The sequence below is a fragment of the Mytilus galloprovincialis genome, chromosome 9, assembly GCF_965363235.1.
Source record: "Mytilus galloprovincialis chromosome 9, xbMytGall1.hap1.1, whole genome shotgun sequence".
NCBI classification, from domain to species: domain Eukaryota; kingdom Metazoa; phylum Mollusca; class Bivalvia; order Mytilida; family Mytilidae; genus Mytilus; species Mytilus galloprovincialis.
The window spans coordinates 35907911-35928961 of NC_134846.1; the positions used below are offsets into that span (position 1 = coordinate 35907911).

The 21051-nt window shown below is 31.9% G+C and overlaps 1 protein-coding gene and 1 long non-coding RNA gene across 2 annotated transcripts in view; both read right to left on the minus strand.

Moving 5' to 3' along the window:
* Nucleotides 1–21051, minus strand: part of LOC143044912 (angiopoietin-related protein 1-like) — a 108819-nt gene that overhangs the window by 22870 nt on the left and 64898 nt on the right. The gene's annotated exons all lie outside the window — the stretch shown is intronic.
* LOC143046773 (uncharacterized) lies at nt 12916–14409 on the minus strand. Its single transcript, XR_012969273.1, has 3 exons — nt 14180–14409; nt 13736–13789; nt 12916–13494 (listed from the first exon to the last, which is right to left on the minus strand). It is a non-coding gene; the product is annotated as an uncharacterized LOC143046773 (long non-coding RNA).

Here is a 21051-nt window from a genome sequence, read left to right on the forward strand (position 1 = left end):
AAGTTGTGAATTCTGCAACAATTTTTTTTCATTAATTTCTATATATTATTCAGGAGAAAAAAGATACCGGGGAAAATTTGATGCTGTGGATACAAATATTAAAGGTGAGTACAATGCATATATGCTAAGTAATTTTAAGAAACAGTAACTTATTGTATTCAGCTATCTTCTGTTCAAATTTTAATCGTAATTCCAATTTTGATTTGATGTAGTCTGCTATCATATGAACACTTTATGGTCATAGTCATTGACATTAATGTTGCACAATTCTCGTATCAGAATCTTATGCATTCTGGGTAATATTTTAAAAGCATACACCAAAATGTTGATTAAGAACGTTCTAGACAATTGAATTTCAACTATTGATGTGACGTTATTTTCATTTTGGTGTACCAACAATGAGATTACCCATAATCCTTTAGATTCTAAAATGGCGAATTGCAGTCTACTTTGGTGGGATATTTGATACTAAAATTTTTGAACAATTTGAGAGTATTGCATTAGAAGGAATAACAATATTGTACTTTAATAGCTGCCATAATTAATTTGGGATTTTACAGTAATTTTTTATCTGTGTTACTGTAAAATCCCCAAAAGAAGTAGAAAGAAAGACATAGGTGTTACTTTTTTGTCTGCATCAGCAATTTTTAAGTTTTCTGCTTAAGGTAGCATGTAACAGGGAGATAATTCAGTACAAACCTGTTGAACGTTTTAATCAAATCTATTGTTAAGAAAATATTAAGCATCTAAAAAATACATGTATTACACAGTATTGGATGCCATGAAATTAACCAAAACCAATGATGCTTTGGCCAAAATATTTGAAATTCTAATACCTTATTTTGGTTTAATAGATCAGTTTCTTTAGACTTCATGTATTTAGTGGAAGTTAAGTTGGTACCAAACACCTAAACTAAAATTGATTTTGCTCGTTTAATTTTCATAAATTTTTTGAAAAATATTTACATTGACCATTTGACAAAAATATGAAAATTTAAAAAAAAACTTGAAACAAACAACTTGCCAGAAAAATTTCATTTGATATATAGCAGTTTTGAAAACACTAATTTTGATCATTGAGAAGCTTAATATTTCTTAAAAGATTGAATGTGTTTAAAATGTCAGCTGATTTTACAGAGTTATCTCCCTGTAGTGTTATGTACCACCTTAATCTGCTATAAAACAAAGTATATGGGGTATCCATCAATCCATCAATCAGTACATGCACAGGAAAAAAACACACAAAATACAAAGGAACAGTGCTTTTATTGCTGTTCTCCATCTCTAAGTCACTGTGCGACCTTCAACATGGAGAAACTTCCACCTCACTGCAAATCACAAAACGACCTGTAGCACATGCTTAAGTGGATATATATTTTGGATGGACTTTTGTAAGTTGTAACACCATCAAATCGAGTCCTTTTGAAGAAAATTGAAAGTAGTACAGATTAAAAACCTGTTCCTATGCATAAATGTGAATATAAAAACTATGTAAAACATCTTTTAGTAATTATTAAAGGAATCAGATGAAAGGTGAATAATTGGTGATCCTTGTAGAACACATAGTGATGTATTCATTATTGTTTGCTGAATACTGTCAAATCATTTATTTTTCTTGGGTACTAATTTTCGTGGATTGCGGAAAATTTGCCTTTCGTGGAATGCAGAAAATTTGCCTTTTCGTGGATTGCGGAAAATTTGCCTTTCCGTGGAATGCGGAAAAATTTGCCTTTTAGTGGATTGCAGAAAATTTGCCTTTTTGTGGATATGTGATTTCGTGGTTTTACCAAAATTTGTTTACTACCTGATGGAAAATTTGTACTTTGTTGAATATTTGAATTCATGGTCTACCTGTACCCATGAAAACCACGAAATTGGTATCCAACGAATAATAATGAATCCACAGTACCAATTTTCCTGTTTGACTGACAGCTAGGAAAAATATACATATATAACATAAATCTTCTAACTTTGTTTCCTAGAAGTTGAACAGAAAGTATAATCTAACCTCTTTTTAAAACAGGAAGAACCAGTGATCCAAGCATCTACAGAGGAACAGCAGTCCCTAGTTGTCTAAGTAAGTTGTTTGTAAAGATCTTATGCAAAAGATTATATTTATTTGTAACTGAGAACAATATACTATGTAAAATTCAAATATGCTTCAGAAAACTGAGTTCCTATCTTTTCAATTTATCTATGAATGACTCTCTGGGATACCTTAATTATATGAGAAATGTGATCTTGTAGATATGAGGGGCTGGACAGGGGCCTAGGTTTCTCCCTGCTCCCGCCCCTCTTCTCCCTTCTCCCGCCCCCTCTCTCCCATGCTCCCAATACCCTGTCCAGACCCTCAGATATAGGGAATACAACCTTAGATTGTTTAATGTATGCAATTAACATAATTTTAATGTCTTAAACCAAAGAAGGGCTACACAACTATTGAAGTGTAAAAATTAGCAATTATCACTGAACATACACAAAACTCAAATAATAGTGCTTAGTTAATCAGGTAAATTATTAAAAATCTGGTCAAAATCTTATCAAAATTGTTAAGGAGTATAAATACCTATGGATTGTAAAGCAGGTTCTTTCAGTACTGCAGTTGAAGATCTTTGTAAAAAAGCTCTTAAAGTAATTTCAATGATTAAACAAATTTCTTCATTGTACACTTAATAATACACCTTTGCTCTTTAAACTTTTTGACTCCAGTGTTAAACCTGTACTTCTATATGAAAGGGAATTGTGGGGTCCATACATTCTTAACCTGGACAAAAGATTAACACCAGGTTCAAATGACAAATTTAGAAGAAAAACTATTTTAATTTCTGTATGAAATAAAGGTCTTTGTCTCATGTTTCATGTATTTTTTGCTCCAGATTGCATTAATGTTTTTTTTTCTTAATTCAGGTTTAATCCGTAGTCATATGGTCCCAATGTTGTCTACTGGGAAGATACTATGCAAATTTTGTGGTAAAGAATTTTGGTTGGCCAGAAATTTACAGAAGCACCTAACTTTCTCACATCTTGAAAAGGGAGGTCAGATGTATATTAGGACAGAAGAAAATCTTGTCCATCATTTTGAGCGTAGGATTGAAGAGATGAAACTGGTACCAAAAGAACTTGCTCTCGAACATCGGGACAAAAAAAGGGTTTTCCCAAAAATGCATACATCTGTTGAAAACGAAACAAATTCATCGGATAATAAAGCTACGTACGATATTGATGTTATCCTGACGAAGATTAATTGCAGTAATGACCAACTGCTAAATACGGTTTATACTACTGATATATGGTATTGTCGAACATGCAACCAGAGTTTTTCAGGAAATAACTTGACAACTCAACTGCAAAAACATCCATGTGGTCATCAATTCTCAGTGCTATATATCTATCCACAAGTGAGCATAAGTCTACCATCCACGTCAGATGACATACAATCCGCTCCTTATCTAGATCTTGATAGTTTTTTATTGGAAAATGGATTGGTTTATGTTGAAAGTACTAGTACTAGTAGATCTGAGACTCAAAGTACATTGTGTAGCAGTGGAATTGAGACTCAAAATAACAGTCGAATTGAGACTCAAAATAACAGTCAAATTGAGACTCAAAATAACAGTCAAATTGAGACTCAAAATAACAGTCAAAATGAGACTCAAAGTAACATAACTAGCAAACCACCAATTGTCACCAAAGAACTGACAGGTGCCAGTAAAAATGTTATTAAAAAAATGGATGTAGTTGACAGTAGTGTAAACATAGCCGGTAGTTTAGTGAACAATAGTAACAAAGATGCATATGTGTCAGATATTAGTGATGATATTACAGCAATCGTGGAGATGTTTAGAGAAGCTTTTAAGTTAAAATTTGAACAAGATATTATCAAGATGAGGTGTCCTAAATGTCTCGTGGAGGTTTATCTAGATTATTTTGATGAACATAGCTGTGAAAACATACAGTTGAAAAATCAAGTACTAAGATTTTGTTCTGTATGCAAAATTGGTTTTCTTTCCGAGTCTCTATTAAATGCTCACATCTTTTTTGAACATAAGGACAAATCTCAAGATGTAAATTTTAGACTAGACGTTCAATCTGATGTACCGGTAAATACGAGAAGTCTGGATCATAAGGAATTAAACACACAGTCCAAACAATCTGTGATTCATGTAGATACCAAAACGCGATTAGACGATATGTTAAAAACAATACTTAAATCAAATACTAATTATATTTTTGATGAAATTTTTTGTATTTTTGAACAGGGTCATGTACAAAATATGCTAAATCAGAAAGAAGATCAGAAAAAAGATGCATATGTGAAAAACGAAGGGAAAGTTGATGAAGGAAAAGTAAATAGTGAAATTATCTCTATTGGTTGTAAAATTTGTAAAACTTTCACGTCATGTGAAAAGTTATCTTCCCATTTTTACCTTGTTCATTGTACTAATACAAAATGTTGTAGATTCTGTGAAGAAATGTATGTAGGAAATGTTCACATCTGCTGCAATGAAAAAGAACCAAAATATATCACAAGGATAAATAAAATGAAGGTAATGAGAAGACAGACCAAAAAGACGCATTTAATCAGAATACAGGGTAAATCGTCAAAGGAGAAAAAAATTAGACAGTTATTGGTACATTTATTTTGTCAATGTAAAATCTGTAAAGTGGGATTCCTTTCTCTGCCCAAATTGAATGTACACATTTTAAATGAGCACACTGATAAACATGTGTGTATTTTATGTAAGACAATCTTTGCATCTGAAAACTGTGCTGAAAATCATTTATGTACGGAAATTACGGAACAATTGAAAAAGAAGAATAATGTGACTGGTTTGTATGAAATATGTTACGATAGACAAAAAGATGAAGTACAAAATCCAAAAGACATGCAAAATCAGAGCACAACTAATTATTTGAAGTGTCCTGAATGTGAAGAAGAGATTGGTGTTGATGACTTTAATGAGAACACTAAACTACAAAATCAAGTGATATATACATGCAGAAATTGTAAACTCAACTTTAAATCAATTTTTTGTACTATATGCAAATTTCCATTCGATTCTTTGGAAATGTTGTACTCACATTTTTACAGTCAACATCAGACAGACACAAAATGTTGTCTCTTTTGTCGACTAGCATATATAGGAGACAATCATTATTGTGGGAAAAGAGAAAAAAATGCTGAAAACGCGGAAAATATACCTAAAAGAGGATCAAATTACAAAATGCATTTTAAAAAAAGGTTCAAGAAACAGAAATGTTTAAAGTGTGAATATATAATTAACTTTTGTACAGAAAACACTGATGTCTTGTCTTGTAATCAGTTAGGTTGTATTGCTTGCCGAAAAGTTGGAGAATGTCATGGTGACACTTGCCACATCTGTGGGCAAGTTTTTCATTCTTTCGCACATAGATCATATCACGAATACATAGAACATCAGGAGGGAGTTATAGAACTATGGACGAATAGAAAGAAAGAGTTTAGAAGAGATTATCTAAATGATTATAATATAAAGAGGTATAAAAAAAAAAAAAAAGATCGACATAAGTGCGCAATTTGCGAAAAGAGGTTCACTTACTTTGTGAAAAAGAAACAGCATGAATTCGAAGTACATGGTATTCAGGGTACCAAATATCATTGCGAGGTTTGTGATATGAAAGATGGAAGTTATGAAAGGATGAAAAAACATATGGAAGCACATTATAAAGGGGAAAGTACACCCAAAACAGATGAAATTTTTGCCAAAAAAGAAGAAAAAAGAGTTGTCTGTTATAAATGTGGTAAATCTGTACTTAAAAGGTATCTAAATGCCCATTTAAGGAAATATCATGAAGCTGCCAATAGTGGTAGCACTTCAACCACAATGACAGGAAAGATAGTTTGTTATAAATGTGGTCAAATTGTCAAGAAAAAGAATTTCAACGCCCATTTTCGTGAACGGCATATGGAGAAAGAAGAAATGTGTGAGATTTGTGGCAAAATGTTTTATCATCGAGGCAAACTAAATGAACACAGAAAATTAAAACATTCTGAAAATATAGAAAAAAAGGTTAAAAAGAAAGGACCCCCACAACAATGCAATGTTTGTGGAAAAATTTTAGCCAACAAAAAGTCTTTGTACATTCATGAGAAATTAAAACACTCGCACAAGAAATTCCAGTGTCAAATTTGCGGCAAGAAATATTTTTACAGTTTCTTACTGAAAGACCATATGAAACAAATACATGAGAAATTTAATCCAATTGTTTGTCAATACTGCAATTACAGATGCTATATGAAATCATCGCTTGTAAAACATATGCAGCACAATCATTAATTCATTGAGAAAAAATCAATATTATTGATTTTTGTGCATTTGATAGGATGTCAATTTGTTTATGTCTTGCTGCTTTGGAGTAGTGGAGGGCAGGACTTTGGTGTGCTGTTTCTGTAGTAGCCATCAACAATGTGTTAAAGTTTGCGATTTGGTTCGTTTAAGGAGAGCAACTATTGGTAATTAAAATTTATATTTGGTGGTATGTTGTACATCTTAAAATTTTTGGCATAGTTTATTTTAATGTATTGCCATTTTAATTTCGACATAAGCATTACACTTTCAAAATTTCATAAAGGTGAGACAAATCTGTGTGTCAACAGTATTTTTAAGATGGTACCTCACACTACAGGGAGATAACTCTGTAAAAATGAGCTAAACGTTTTAATCAAGCTTTACAATGATCAAATTAGTGTTTGTCAAACTACTTTATAACCAATGAAATTTATCTAATAAAGTGGTTGGTTTAAAAAATTTTGAAATTTTTATATTTTTGTAAAAGGGACAAAGTAAACATTTTGGCCAAATTAATAATAGTCAAGGTGTTGGATACCATCTTAAGGTATACATACTAGATGGTATCACTAAAATGTGTATAAAATTTTCTTAATATTGTTTGAAAAAATGTTTATTATATATACATTAAACAGAAAATTGTATAAGAAATTAAAAGTTTTTGTAATCATTTTTTAGAAATGAGACATTTATTTTTATATGTACAATATTTCATTGAGATTTTGTATAATAGTATACAAGAAAATATCTTTGGACACAAAACAAAAGTTAATTGAAATATTTCTTTATGTACGTTATCTCCCCTCAATGAAATATTACATTAAATAAATTATCTCCCCTCAATGAAATACTACTTTATGTAAATTATCTCCCCTCAATGAAATATTACTTTTCAGTAGGGTACATTACCCTTATTTTCACTATTACAGGTTTTTGATGTGATTGGAAATATTTAATTTTGATTCAAATGTTAATTATGTTTTTATACGACCGCAAATTTTGAAAAAATTTCGTCGTATATTGCTATCACGTTGGCGTCGTCGTTTGCGTCATCGTCGTCGTCTTCCGAATACTTTTAGTTTTCGCACTCTAACTTTAGTAAAAGTGAATAGAAATCTATGAAATTTTAACACAAGGTTTATGACCATAAAAGGAAGGTTGGTATTGATTTTGGGAGTTTTGGTCCCAACATTTTAGGAATTAGGGGCCAAAAAGGGCCCAAATAAGCATTTTCTTGGTTTTCGCACCATAACTTTAGTTTAAGTTAATAGAAATCTATGAAATTTTGACACAAGGTTTATGACCACACAAGAAAGGTTGGGATTGATTTTGGGAGTTTTGGTTTCAACAGTTTAGGAATAAGGGGCCAATAAAGGGCCCAAATAAGCATTTTTCTTGGTTTTCACACAATAACTTTAGTTTAAGGTAGCACAATACAAAGATTTTTTTACTTGCAATCACTAACCTTTGAAATGCTGTAACTTTCTTATGAATGCATAGAAAATAATAAAAGAGGTATATATAGATAGATAAAAGATTAATCTTTTAAATGAATGCAATATTTTTATTATGCAATCATTATGTAATCAATTATTATGCAATTTGTGGCAAAATCTGGATAAGGTCACTTGAATGAATTTAGCTCTTTCACCTCTTTAACTATACAGAAAATTTTAACAAAATCTTAATCAACACATCATGGGCTTCAAAAGGGTGTCTCAGATTGTCTCTATGGTATTTCATTCTCTCATAATCTCTAATTAGTGTAAACATCCTAACCACATAAAAGAAGATAATGTTTAATTAGGTGTAAAATTTGTTCTATACATTCTATCTGAAATCTGAGACATGCTTTTGTAGATAATGTCCATAGGAACAATATATAATAAAATCAACCCTCTAGGGATACCTATGCAGAAGCTAATTTCATTTGAAAGTGGAAATTTGGTGAAAAATATTTTAGACATGGTTAACCTTATAATTGGTTACGTAATTGTTCCATAATATTAACATTGCATTAATTTGAAAGAGTAATCTGTTAGCTATCCAAAACTACCACTTATATACATTTTCAAGCATTATTAAAAAAGTTACAGCATTTTAAAACTTGGGAGTTGGAGTTATAAAATCTTTGTATTGTGCTACCTTAAGTGAATAGAAATCAATGAAATTTAAACACAATGTTTATGACCACAAAAGGAAGGTTGGTATTGATTTTGGAAGATTAGGACCCAACAGTTTAGGAATAAGGGGCCAAAAAGGGGCCCAAATAAGCATTTTTCTTGGTTTTCGAACCATAACGTTAGTATAAGTAAATAGAAATCTATGAAATTTAAACACACGGTTTATGACCATGAAAGGAAGGTTAGTATTGATTTTCGGAGTTTGGTCCCAACAGTTTAGGGAAAAAGGGGCCCAAAGGGTCCAAAATTAAACTTTGTTTGATTTCATCAAAATTGAATAATTGGGGGTCTTTGATATACCGAATCTAACTGTATGTGTAGATTCTCAACTTTTGGTCCCGTTTTCAAATTGGTCTACATTAAGGTCCAAAGGGTCCAAAATTAAACTTAGTTTGATTTTGACAAAAAATGAATCGGTTGGGTTCTTTGATATGTTGAATCTAAAAATGTACTTAGATTCTTGATTATTGGCCCAGTTTTCAAGTTGGTCCAAATCGGGGTCCAAAATTAAACTTTGTTTGATCTCATCAAAAATTGAATCTTGGGGTTCTTTGATATGCCAAATCTAACTGTGTATGTAGATTCTTCATTTTTGGTCCTGTTTTCAAATTGGTCTACATTAAAGTCCAAAGGGTCCAAAATTAAACTAAGTTTGATTTTAACAAAAATTGAATTCTTGGGCCTCTTTGATATGCTGAATCTAAACATGTACTTAGATTTTCGATTATGGGCCCAGTATTCAAGTTGGTCCAAATCAGGATCTAAAATTATTATATTAAGTATTGTGCAATAGCAAGTCTTTTCAATTGCACAGTATTGTGCAATGGCAAGAAATATCTAATTGCAAAATATTGTGAAATAGCAAATTTTTTTTTAATTAGAGTTATCTTTCTTTGTCCAGAATAGTAAGCAAGAAATATCTAATGGTGCAATAGCAAGAATTTTTTTTAATTGGAGTTATCTTTCTTTGTCCAGAATCAACTTAAATCTTTGTTATATACAATATACAATGTATATTCACTTTTTACTACCAACTGATAAATTTAAATAATCTTTACCATTCAGTGATAACAAGCAGTTTTTTTACATCTTAATATTTTATGATGTATTTAAATGAGTAGTTATTGTTGCAAACTCCAATAGAATATTTTAATTGAGATTAGTTTTGGAATAAGGGAAAGGGGGATGTGTTTAAAAAATTGGGTTCAATTTTTCTCATTTGAAATTTCATAAATAAAAAGAAAATTTCTTCAAACATTTTTTTGAGAGGATTAATATTCAACAGCATAGTGAGTTGCTCTAAAAGAAAACAAAAATTTTAAGTTCATTAGAACACATTCATTCTGTGTCAGAAACCTATGCTGTGTCAACTATTTAATCACAATCCAAATTTAGAGCTGAATCCAGCTTGAATGTTGTGTCCATACTTGCCCCAACCATTCAGGGTTCAACCTCTGCGGTCGTATAAAGCTACGCCCTGCGGAGCATCTGGTTCAAGATGTAAGATGTTAAAAGTGATTATTCAGTTATTAAATCCAGTTTGATAACCATGTTCCTGACTTTGATTATAAAGATTATAAAAATTGATACAAATGGATTTGAAGAAAGTAATGTGTCATAATATGTTCACATAAATGATCAGTTAACAGTATTTTATAATCTTCTTTTGATAAATATAATTTGATGTTTAGATGTGTACTTATTTGTCGGTCATATACAAATTTGCTGAAAGGATAGTGAAATAATGTAGAATAAAGAAAATTATTATACCTTTGTATTCTTTGTATATTTTTAGCAATATTTTTTTTTTATTCTGCCAGATAGACATGCTCACTTTTTATGTATCATTCCATACACCAAAATGCAAATACAGTTGATGTATTGCTTAAAGCATCTGAGACACAGACGCAAACTTAACATTGATCAATTAGCCATGAAAGTGAGGTCAAGGTCATGGAGATACTTGCCAGGCAGACATGTACACCTTAAAATCATTCCACAAACAACAAATAGTTGACCTACTGTTCATAGTATCTGAAAAACAAACCTGATCACATAACTTGATCCTTGATCACAGATCAATGTATAAAATGTATTTCCTTATCCCCAAATGGTAGTTCACATGCTGAAATGTCTCCTATTTCACTGAGCACTGATTTCATATAGAAAGTTTACAATATAAATATTTTTCTGCAAATTTTATAAACACATTGATTTTAAATATCTATGGCAATGAAATCAATGTCAGATAATCCTTTCAGACAGACATGTACAACATACAATTATGATTCAATATACATAAAATCGTTGATATATTGCTTAATGGTTATTGAAAAACAGACCAAAACACAAAAACTTAACATTTGACCAATGAACCATGAACATGAGGTCAAGGTCAGATGAACCCTGCCAGTTAGACATTGACACTTTACAATAATTATCTACACTTATAATGTGGTTGATCTGCTTATAGTTTTTGAAAATCAGACCAAAAACACAGAAAGTTAACATTGACCAATGAACCATGAAAATGAGGTCAAGGTAAAAGAGGGACGAAAGATACCAGAGGGACAGTCAAACTTGTAGATTGAAAACAAACTGGCAACGCCATGGCTAAAAATAAAAAGACAAATAGTCAAATAATAGTACACAAAACACAACATAGAAAACTAAAGACTTAGCAACACAAACCCTACCAAAAACTGGGGGTGATCTCAGGTCCTCTGGAAGGGTAAGCAGATCCTGCTCCACATGTGGCATCCCTTGCAAATGAAACCGGCCAGATATACATGTGCATGTTACAATCTGTGAATCATTTTATTTTTTCTTTGCTCTTATATATGGATTAAGTTTTTTAAGATTTTAGCTAAAAACTGCTTTTTATCCCTTTTATCTACTTTTAGCCATGGTGGGTATGGTTGTGATTTTTTGGTGATTGTCCAGAATAAAAAAAAACCACACTTATACTGGAAAAAATGAGGATCAATCACACAAAGTTTTGTTAAAATTGGTTCTGGGTAGTTGCAGAGAAGATCTTTGACAATGTTAACGTTTAATAAGGTTAAGTGATAGCTATAGATTAAATGGAATGGTGAACATAACAAACAGGGGCATTATGTTTTCTAGTCATTGTGTCTGTCTGTTCATCTGTCCATTCTTCCGTCTGTCCCACTTCAGGTTAAAGTTTTTGGTCAATATAAAAAAGAAGATGTGGTATGATTTCCAATAAGACAACTATCCACAAAAGACTAAAATGACACAGACATTAACAACTATAGGTCACTGTACGTCCTTCAACAATGAGCAAAGCCCATACCGCATAGTCAGCTATAATAGGCCCCGATAAGACAATGTAAAACAATTCAAACGAGAAAACTAACGGCCTTATTTATATAAAAAAAATAAGTTTTTGATGAAGTTGAAGCCCAATCAACATGAAACTTAGTACACATGTTCCCTATGATATGATTTTTCTAATTTTAATGCCAAATTAGAGGTTTGACCCCCAATTTCAGGGTCCACTGAACATAGAAAATGATAGTGCGAGTGGGGCATCCGTGTACTGAGGACGCAGTCTCGTTGGTACATAAATTAGACCGTGTGTTTTCTGGATTGTACATTTGTCATTTTCAGGCTTTTTAAAGACGACTATGCAGTATGGGCTTTGCTCATTGTTGAAGGCCATACAGTGACCTATAGTTGTTAATTAATGTGTCATTTGGTCTGTTGTGAAGGGTTGTCTCATTGGCAACCACACCACATCTTCTTTTTCATATTAAACATATGAAAGTTGAGTCGGGTCCCTAAATTCCCTTGAAAACAAACAAAAGAATATGTAAAAAGAGAAAAACAGTACTGTGTTACATTATTCAACATGAAATAGCTTTAACAAGAGTGGACACACAAAAATGTCTCGCCTATCATGTATTTGCATTGAAAGTAAATGCAATCAGACAAACATATAATATTTTAATCTGTAAATAATGATACAATGTCGCTGCTGCTGATGCCTGTATGAACACTAGCGCTGCTGACAGTGCTGATGAAGACAACTATCAGAGTGTATTAATATTACCATTTGTATTTGTTCTATATAGAGGTATGATAGATAACTGTGGTTAAGATTGAAACAAGTGATATACAATTATATTGATAATGGTAACTAAAGATGGAGGTGAACAATGATAGTGTAATTGATAGATTTCAATAGAGGAAAAATATCTGAACACAAGCATTGGAAGTTAAGTGCTGAAAAGTAACATAGAATGGCATGTGATAAAGTTATGTTATGAAAACATTATGAATACTGAAAAGGAAAGTTATTATTATCAACTGTTACTGGATTAAAGGAATTTTCTTGATACTAGATCCACAAGAAATGCTGTTACCTTTTTGTGGTCTGTGATGGATATCTAAAGGAAAAATCATTTATTAAAAATGTTTATAAACAAAGATGTATTTTTCTTATATGGATATGACAAACATTATAGTTTACAATACATATCATTATACTGAAGACAAATTACAACATTATTTAAAACTTACATTATACATAGTAATACAAATATAATCAGTTCATAGTGGCATTTCTGGCAGCTGACTCAGTAGAGCATCTTCTTCCTCACTATCAGTGGTATCATCATCACCATCAACCTCTCTATTAACCTATTAGGGATAATAATTAGAAACAAACTGGTCATATGTAAAATCTGTAATGCAATAAATTTCTTGGAACTATTTTGTTGTAACAATTTCATTCAATTTAATTGAGATACTTTAGTTATTTTACTTTTTTAAATATTTCTTTTTTACATGAATTTTTTAAATATTTTTTTTTATATGAATGATTGATTTCAATTGAACATTGATATGAGTAATTAAGCTAGAGAATATCATGCCTTTTTATCATTATCACTTGGTTCCACATTACTTGTGCCAGTGCTGTAACTAGTAGATGGGGTATCTTCAGGCAATATTTCTTTCTGTTTAAAATTATAAATGTGAGATTATTTGTGGATCTTATGTATATCAAATTAGTTAATTGAAGTTCTTTATTCTTAATGAAATGATTGTAAAAAACAGTTAAGTCCAAACATTAATAATTTGTGCATCTTTTATCAAAAAGTTAGTTTGGGTTTATTATTACATTATTGTAATATGCATCAGAAGAATAAATATTTTTGAATTTATTATAGCTATCAAAATTTTAAAATGTGAACATGCCTTTTGAGGGGTAATCAAATTGCCAGCTTCTAATGGTGTTGTATCTTGCGAATCCTGTTGTGAAAAAAATATTCATTAAAGCAATGAAAAATTGATATTAACTTTCTTATACCATAAATCTTAAAAAGATATCTGTAGGAGTAAACACATTTGTTAGATTTTGAATGTCTTATCTATTTGGACTATAAAATAAATCTTAAATCTTGTTAGTGTCTTTTCAAAAGAACAAGGTAATAAATTGCTAATTGAAACATTACTTCACAGATTAAAAATGTTATTTGTATTTAAATATTAATTATTTTGGCTTTGTAATATTTTTATGCATTCAAATTGGTTTATATCATGTATATACTATGTTGTTATTGATAAATCTAGTTACATATTAAATACTTGTTTCATCAAATAAAATTATTAAGTTATTAATTCTAATTTGTGAAGACTTGCCTTAAATTGTGGAAAATTTTCAAATGCTGTTATGAAATCTTGAAGTTGGTCAATTTCCTTTGGCAAGAGTTCTGAATTGTTTTCAATTTCGTTCAGAGATTCTTCCATTAAGGGTAAGTTCATATTTCTTTGAGCATCCTGCAACTCTTTTGATGATTTTTGAACCAGTTGCAGGGAACTATCAATATCTCCAATAATGAAGTTAGCAAATAACGTGTTGACACGAAGAGAAGTAATGTTTGTAATCATGAAGAACGAACAGAGATGTTATCTATGTTGATATGAAGAACTGCCAGAAAACTATTTGCCAAGTTATAACTGATAGTGTTTCACCACCTAGTTATAATTCAAAAAATAGTCTTATTGCGAAGTATGGATTTGTATGTAGACATGAAGAACTGCCAGAGATGGTATTTTTGTTATCATGAATAACTGCCAGACATGTTATCTAGGTTGACATGACGAACTGCCAGAGCTGTTATCTATGTAGACATGAAGAACGTCCCAGAGATGTTATATATGTAGACATGAAGAACTGCCAGAGATGGTATTTTTGTTATCATGAATAACTGCCAGACATGTTATCTAGGTTGACATGACGAACTGCCAGAGATGTTATATATGTAGACATGAAGAACTGTCAGAGATGTTATCTATGTTGACATGAAGAATTGCTTGTGATGTTATCTATGTTGATACGAAGAACTGCCTGAGATGTTATATATGTAGACATAAAGAACTGCCTAAGATGTTATCTATGCTGACATGAAGAAATGCTAGTGATGTTATCTATGTTGATATGAAGAACTGCCAGAGATGTAATCTATGTTGACATAAAGAATTGCTAGTGATGTTATCTATGTTGAGATGAAGAACTGCCAGATATGTTATCTATGTAGACATTAAGAACTACAGAGATTTGATCTATTTTGACATTTAGAACTGCCAGAGATTTTATCTTTGCAATCACGAAGAACGTTCAGAGATGTTATCTATGTAAACATGAAGAACTTCCAGAGAAGTAATATTTGTAATGATGCAGAACGAACAGAGATGCTATCTATATTGATATAAGAACTGCCAGAGATGCTATTTTTGTAATCATGAAGAATTGTCAGAGATGTTATCTATGTTGATATGAAGAACTGCCAGAGATGTTATCTATGTTGATATGAAGAACTGCCTGAGATGTTATCTATGTTGACATGAAGAAATGCTAGTGATGTTATCTATGTTGATATAAAAAAACTGCCAGAGATGTTATCTATGTTGACATGAAGAATTGCTAGTGATGTTATCTATGTTGATATGAAGAACTGCTAGAGGTGTTATCTATGTAGACATTAATAACTGCAAGAGATTTTATATATGTTGATATGAAGAACTGTCAGAAAACTATTTGCCAAGTTATAACTGATAGTGTTTCACCACCTAGTTATAATTCAAAAAATAGTCTGATTGCGAAGTACGGCTTTGTATGTAGACATGAAGAACTGCCAGAGATGGTATTTTTGTTATCATGAATAACTGCCAGACATGTTATCTAGGTTGACATGAAGAACTGCCAGAAATGTTATCTATGTAGACATGAAGAACGTCCCAGAGATGTTATATATGTAGACATGAAGAACTGCTAGAGATGTTATCTATGTTGACATGAAGAATGACCGGAAATGTTATATATGTAGACATGTAGAACTGCCAGAGATGTTATATATGTAGACATGAAGAACTGCCTGAGATAATATTTATGTTGATATGAAGAACTGCCAGGGATGTTATATATGTAGACATGAAGAACTGCCAGAGATGTTATATATGTAGATATGAAGAACTGCCTGAGATGTTATTTATGTTGATATGAAGAATTGCCAGGGATGTTATCTATGTTGACATGAAGAACTGCCAGAGATGGTATTTTTGTTATCATGAATAACTGCCAGACATGTTATCTAGGTTGACATGAAGAACTGCCAGAAATGTTATCAATGTAGACATGAAGAACGTCCCAGAGATGTTATATATGTAGACATGAAGAACTGCTAGAGATGTTATCTATGTTGACATGAATAATGACCGGAAATGTTATATATGTAGACATGTAGAACTGCCAGAGATGTTATCTATGTAGACATGAAGAACTGCCTGAGATGTTATCTATGTAGACATGAAGAACTGCCTGAGATAATATTTATGTTGATATGAAGAACTGCCAGGGATGTTATCTATGTTGACATGAAGAACTGCAAGAATACTATTTGCCAAGTTATAACTGATAGTGTTTCACCACCTAGTTATAATTAAAAAAAACAGTCTTATTGCGAAGTACGGCTTTGTTTGTAGACATGAAGAACTGTAAGAGATGTTATGTTTGTAATCATGAAGAACAGCCAGAGATGTTATCTATGTTGACATTAACAACTGCCAGAGATGTTATTTTTGCAATCACGAAGAACACATAAAGATGATATCTATGTAGACATGAAGAACTGTCATAGATGTAATGTTTGTTATCATGAAGAATGAACAGAGATGTTATCTATATTGACACGAAGAACTGCCAGAGCTGGTATTTTTGTTATCATGAATACCTGCTAGAGATGTTATCTATGTAGCCATGTAGAACTGCCAGAGATGTTATCTATGTAGACATGAAAAACTGCCAGAGATGTTATCTATGTAGACATGTAGAACTGCCAGAGATGTTATCTATGTAGACATGAAGAACTGCCAGAGATATTATCTATGTTGATATGAAGAACTGCCAGAGATGTAGGTTTGTTAACATGAAAAAACGCCAGATATGTTATCTATATTGACATGATGAACTGCCAGAGACATGAATTATATTCAGCAAATTATAATTGGAACTGCCAGAGACATGAATTATATTCGGCAAATTATAACTGATAGTGTTTCACCACCGAGTTATAATCTATAAAAAAGTCGTATTGCCAAGTACGGTTACGTATGGCGACCCGAAGAACTGCCAGAGATGATATGTATGTAGACATGAAGAACTGCCAGAGATGTAATGTTTGTAATCATGAAGAACAAACAGAGAGGTTATCTATGTTGATACGAAGAACTGCCAGAGATGCTATTTTTGTAAAAATCACGAAGGACTGTCAGAGATGTTATCTATGTTGACATGAAGGACTGCTAGAGATGTTATCTATGTTGACATGAAGGACTGTCAGAGATGTTATCTATGTTGACATGAAGGACTGTCAGAGATGTTATCTATGTTGACACGAAGGACTGTCAGAGATGTTATCTATGTTGACATGAAGGACTGCTAGAGATGTTATCTATGTTGATATGAAGGACTGCTAGAGATGTTATCTATGTTGACATGAAGAACTGCTAGAGATGTTATCTATGTTGACATGAAGAACTGCTAGTGATGTTATCTATGTTGACATGAAGGACTGTCAGAGATGTTATCTATGTTGACATGAAGGACTGTCAGAGATGTTATCTATGTTGACACGAAGGACTGTCAGAGATGTTATCTATGTTGACATGAAGGACTGCTAGAGATGTTATCTATGTTGACATGAAGAACTGCTAGTGATGTTATCTATGTTGACATGAAGGACTGCTAGAGATGTTATCTATGTTGACACGAAGGACTGCTAGAGATGTTATCTATGTTGATATGAAGAACTGCCAGAGATGTTATCTATGTTGACATGAAGAACTGCTAGTGATGTTATCTATGTTGACATGAAGGACTGTCAGAGATGTTATCTTGTCAGAGATGTTATCTATGTTGACATGAAGGACTGTCAGAGATGTTATCTATGTTGATACGAAGAACTGCCTGAGATGTTATCTATGTTGATATGAAGAACTGCTAGTGATATTATCTATGTTGATATGAAGAACTGTCAGAGATGTTATCTATGTTGATATGAAGAACTGTCAGAGATGTTATCTATGTTGACATGAAGAAATGCTAGAGATGTTATCTATGTTGACATGAAGAATTGCTAGTGATGTTATCTATGTTGACATGAAGGACTGTCAGAGATGTTATCTATGTTGATATGAAGAACTGCTAGAGAAGTTATCTATGTTGAAATGATGAACTGCCTGAGATGGTATCTATGTTGATATCTGTGTAGAGATGTAGAACTTCCAGTCTGATTTTTGTTTAGGAAGAAAGTATTGCTAGAAATGATATGTTTGTAGAGATCAACAATTGCTAGAGATGGTATATGTGTATAGATGGAGAGGCCATTTAGATGATATTTGTATAAGTACTGTCATTGACAATATCATTATGTGTGATGATATAGTGAACTGCTAGAGATGCTGGTACTGCTTGTTCAAGTTATAACTGATAGTGTTTCACCACCTAGTTATAAATTGATAATTTTTTATTATAATCTTTTGCTTAGAAACTGGTATCAAAACTATCTAAAGCTATCCAAACTGGCTTGTGATAACTATAATATGCTTCTAATGTTCCAAATTGAATTCCTGCACAACAGTTTGTGAATATTAAGTCCAGAATTGTTTTCCCGTCTGTAGTAATGTGATTAATAATTTGAAAAAGCCCCTGAAGCTTCATATATTCTAATAACCTTTTCGTACTTTGTGATGGATTCTGAATATCACAGTTGAAGTCCCCGCCTATGACAATAACTTTTTTATGATCTAACGAAGAACATAGATTCTGCATTGCACTAAACAGATTGCCAACTGATTCTTTAGGACGGGAATATATACAAACAATTTGAAGAAATGGATTGATAATTTTCATAATCTCAATACTTTTAATGTTCATTTTGACTATGTCTGCTTTTAATGATTCTTTGAGATATGCAACAGTGCCATAACTTGTTCTCTTTTTAGAAAAGTCATTGCGATACAATTTAAATCCTGGTAGATTATAGTCAATGTCACTATCTTCTGAACACAATCTAGATTCTACAAACATATTTACATCTGTTTCTCTAAAGTTAAAATCAGCTCTAACATCCTCTATATGTAAGTGTAGTGATTGGCTGTTATGAAAGCATATGACAAATTTTGATTTATCTAAACAATACAAGGGAGTAAAGGAAAGCAACATATTTCTTTCTGTTCTGAGTCTTTCCATTTCTTCTTTTACCTCTTGAGATACTGTAATGTTGTTTTGATATACATTTTCCAGTATAAACATGTTTTCAGCCTTTTCAGCACGACTAAATGCAACATAATGCATATGACATTCTTTTCGTGTTGGCAACTGTATTACAACTTCAGTCAGAGTGTCACCTTGAGATCTATGTAAAGTTTTTGCAGCTGCTAATCTCAATGGAAACTGTTTTCTGGAAATTTTGATACTTTTGTACTTTCCTACAGGAAATTCTCTGCATATTTTTCTGATAGGAGTCCAATTTTTCTTTTTTTTCATGAAATCTTTTCTCAAATTTTTTCCAATTTCATCCTTATCAAATATTACCCATATAACATCTGGTTGGGAACACACACATTCAATATCTTTGATAACTCCAGCAGCTCCATTAACTAATCCATCAAACAGATCAATGTTAACTGTTAACTCTGTACGCATTCCAACAGCTATACCAATTGTTTTGGACAGTCCCATTTCAAAATCCTTTGCTTTTCCTTTAATTTCTTCTTTTGTCTCTGCAGATATATCTCCTATTACTATGTCTTTGCATTTCACTATCACTTTATGGTTTTTGCACTCATTGTACAGTTTGTTATTATACATATCTACACTTTTGTTGTGGTAAAGCAGATGAGTGGCAAATGTAGGATACTCTGGAATATCAGATTGTATTACTCTTGTCTTTAAAAAATTCACATCTTCAACAGTTTGGTTTCCTTCTCTTATTCTGTTAAGTATCTCTGCAAATGTTTTATCATTTTTCTGTCTCATTATATCTGTCAGTTCATAAAACATGAATTTTTCTTTCCACACATTTTGTGATAAAATTTCAGTAGAATTGCCAGAAGGTTGTTTAAAAATCCAGGAATCCATTACTGGCCTAAGTTGGAAAAGATCTCCAATAGTGATGATATTAATCCCTCCAAATGGTTTTGATACACCCATAATTTCTTGCATCCTCTGATTGATAAAACAAAATAATTTTGATCCACACATTGAAATTTCATCTATGATAATAAGTTGAAGATGTTCAAGTTGATGTCTAAATGTATTTAAAAGTTCATGTTTTAATGGACGATACTGAAATCCCTGGTTTGCTGGAACTCCAAATGCTGCATGCAATGTAACACCTCCTATCAAATACGCTGCTTTACCTGTTGGTGCAGCCAGAATAATGGACTTCTGATTTGGATTTTCTCCCTGTGTTGTATTGTAATATTTTATTAGTGCTTGGTATATGCATTTTGTAAGTCTTGTTTTTCCTACTCCTGCTCCACCACTTAAAAAAAGCATAAATTGTTTGTCATCAGATTTGATATGTTAAGCACATGATAAAAAAACTCAATTTGTTTCTGGTTTAATGACCTACACATATTTCTAAATTCTGTATCAGTTAATCTGTTTCTTAATTTTTCTTCTTCTATATCTGTTCCTGTACACTGTAAATCATTGGCAATATCATATTGTGTGAAGATGTCTTCACCCATCTGATGAAGGTCTTCAGATTCTTTTTCATCTTCATCCTTCTGTTCTATATGCTGTGTTACAGGGGCAACTTCGTCAAATGCTTCTTCTTCTAACTCATTTTCAATAAGATGTTCAGCTTCTTCAATTTCTTCAGCATGATGTTCATATTGAGTTGCATTGCAGTCAGTACCTTCTTTTACACTGTTGTATTTATCTTCATATGTGTCAAAGGGATATATAATCCTTTCTTCTTTTCTCCAAGGTTGAAAAAGAAGAA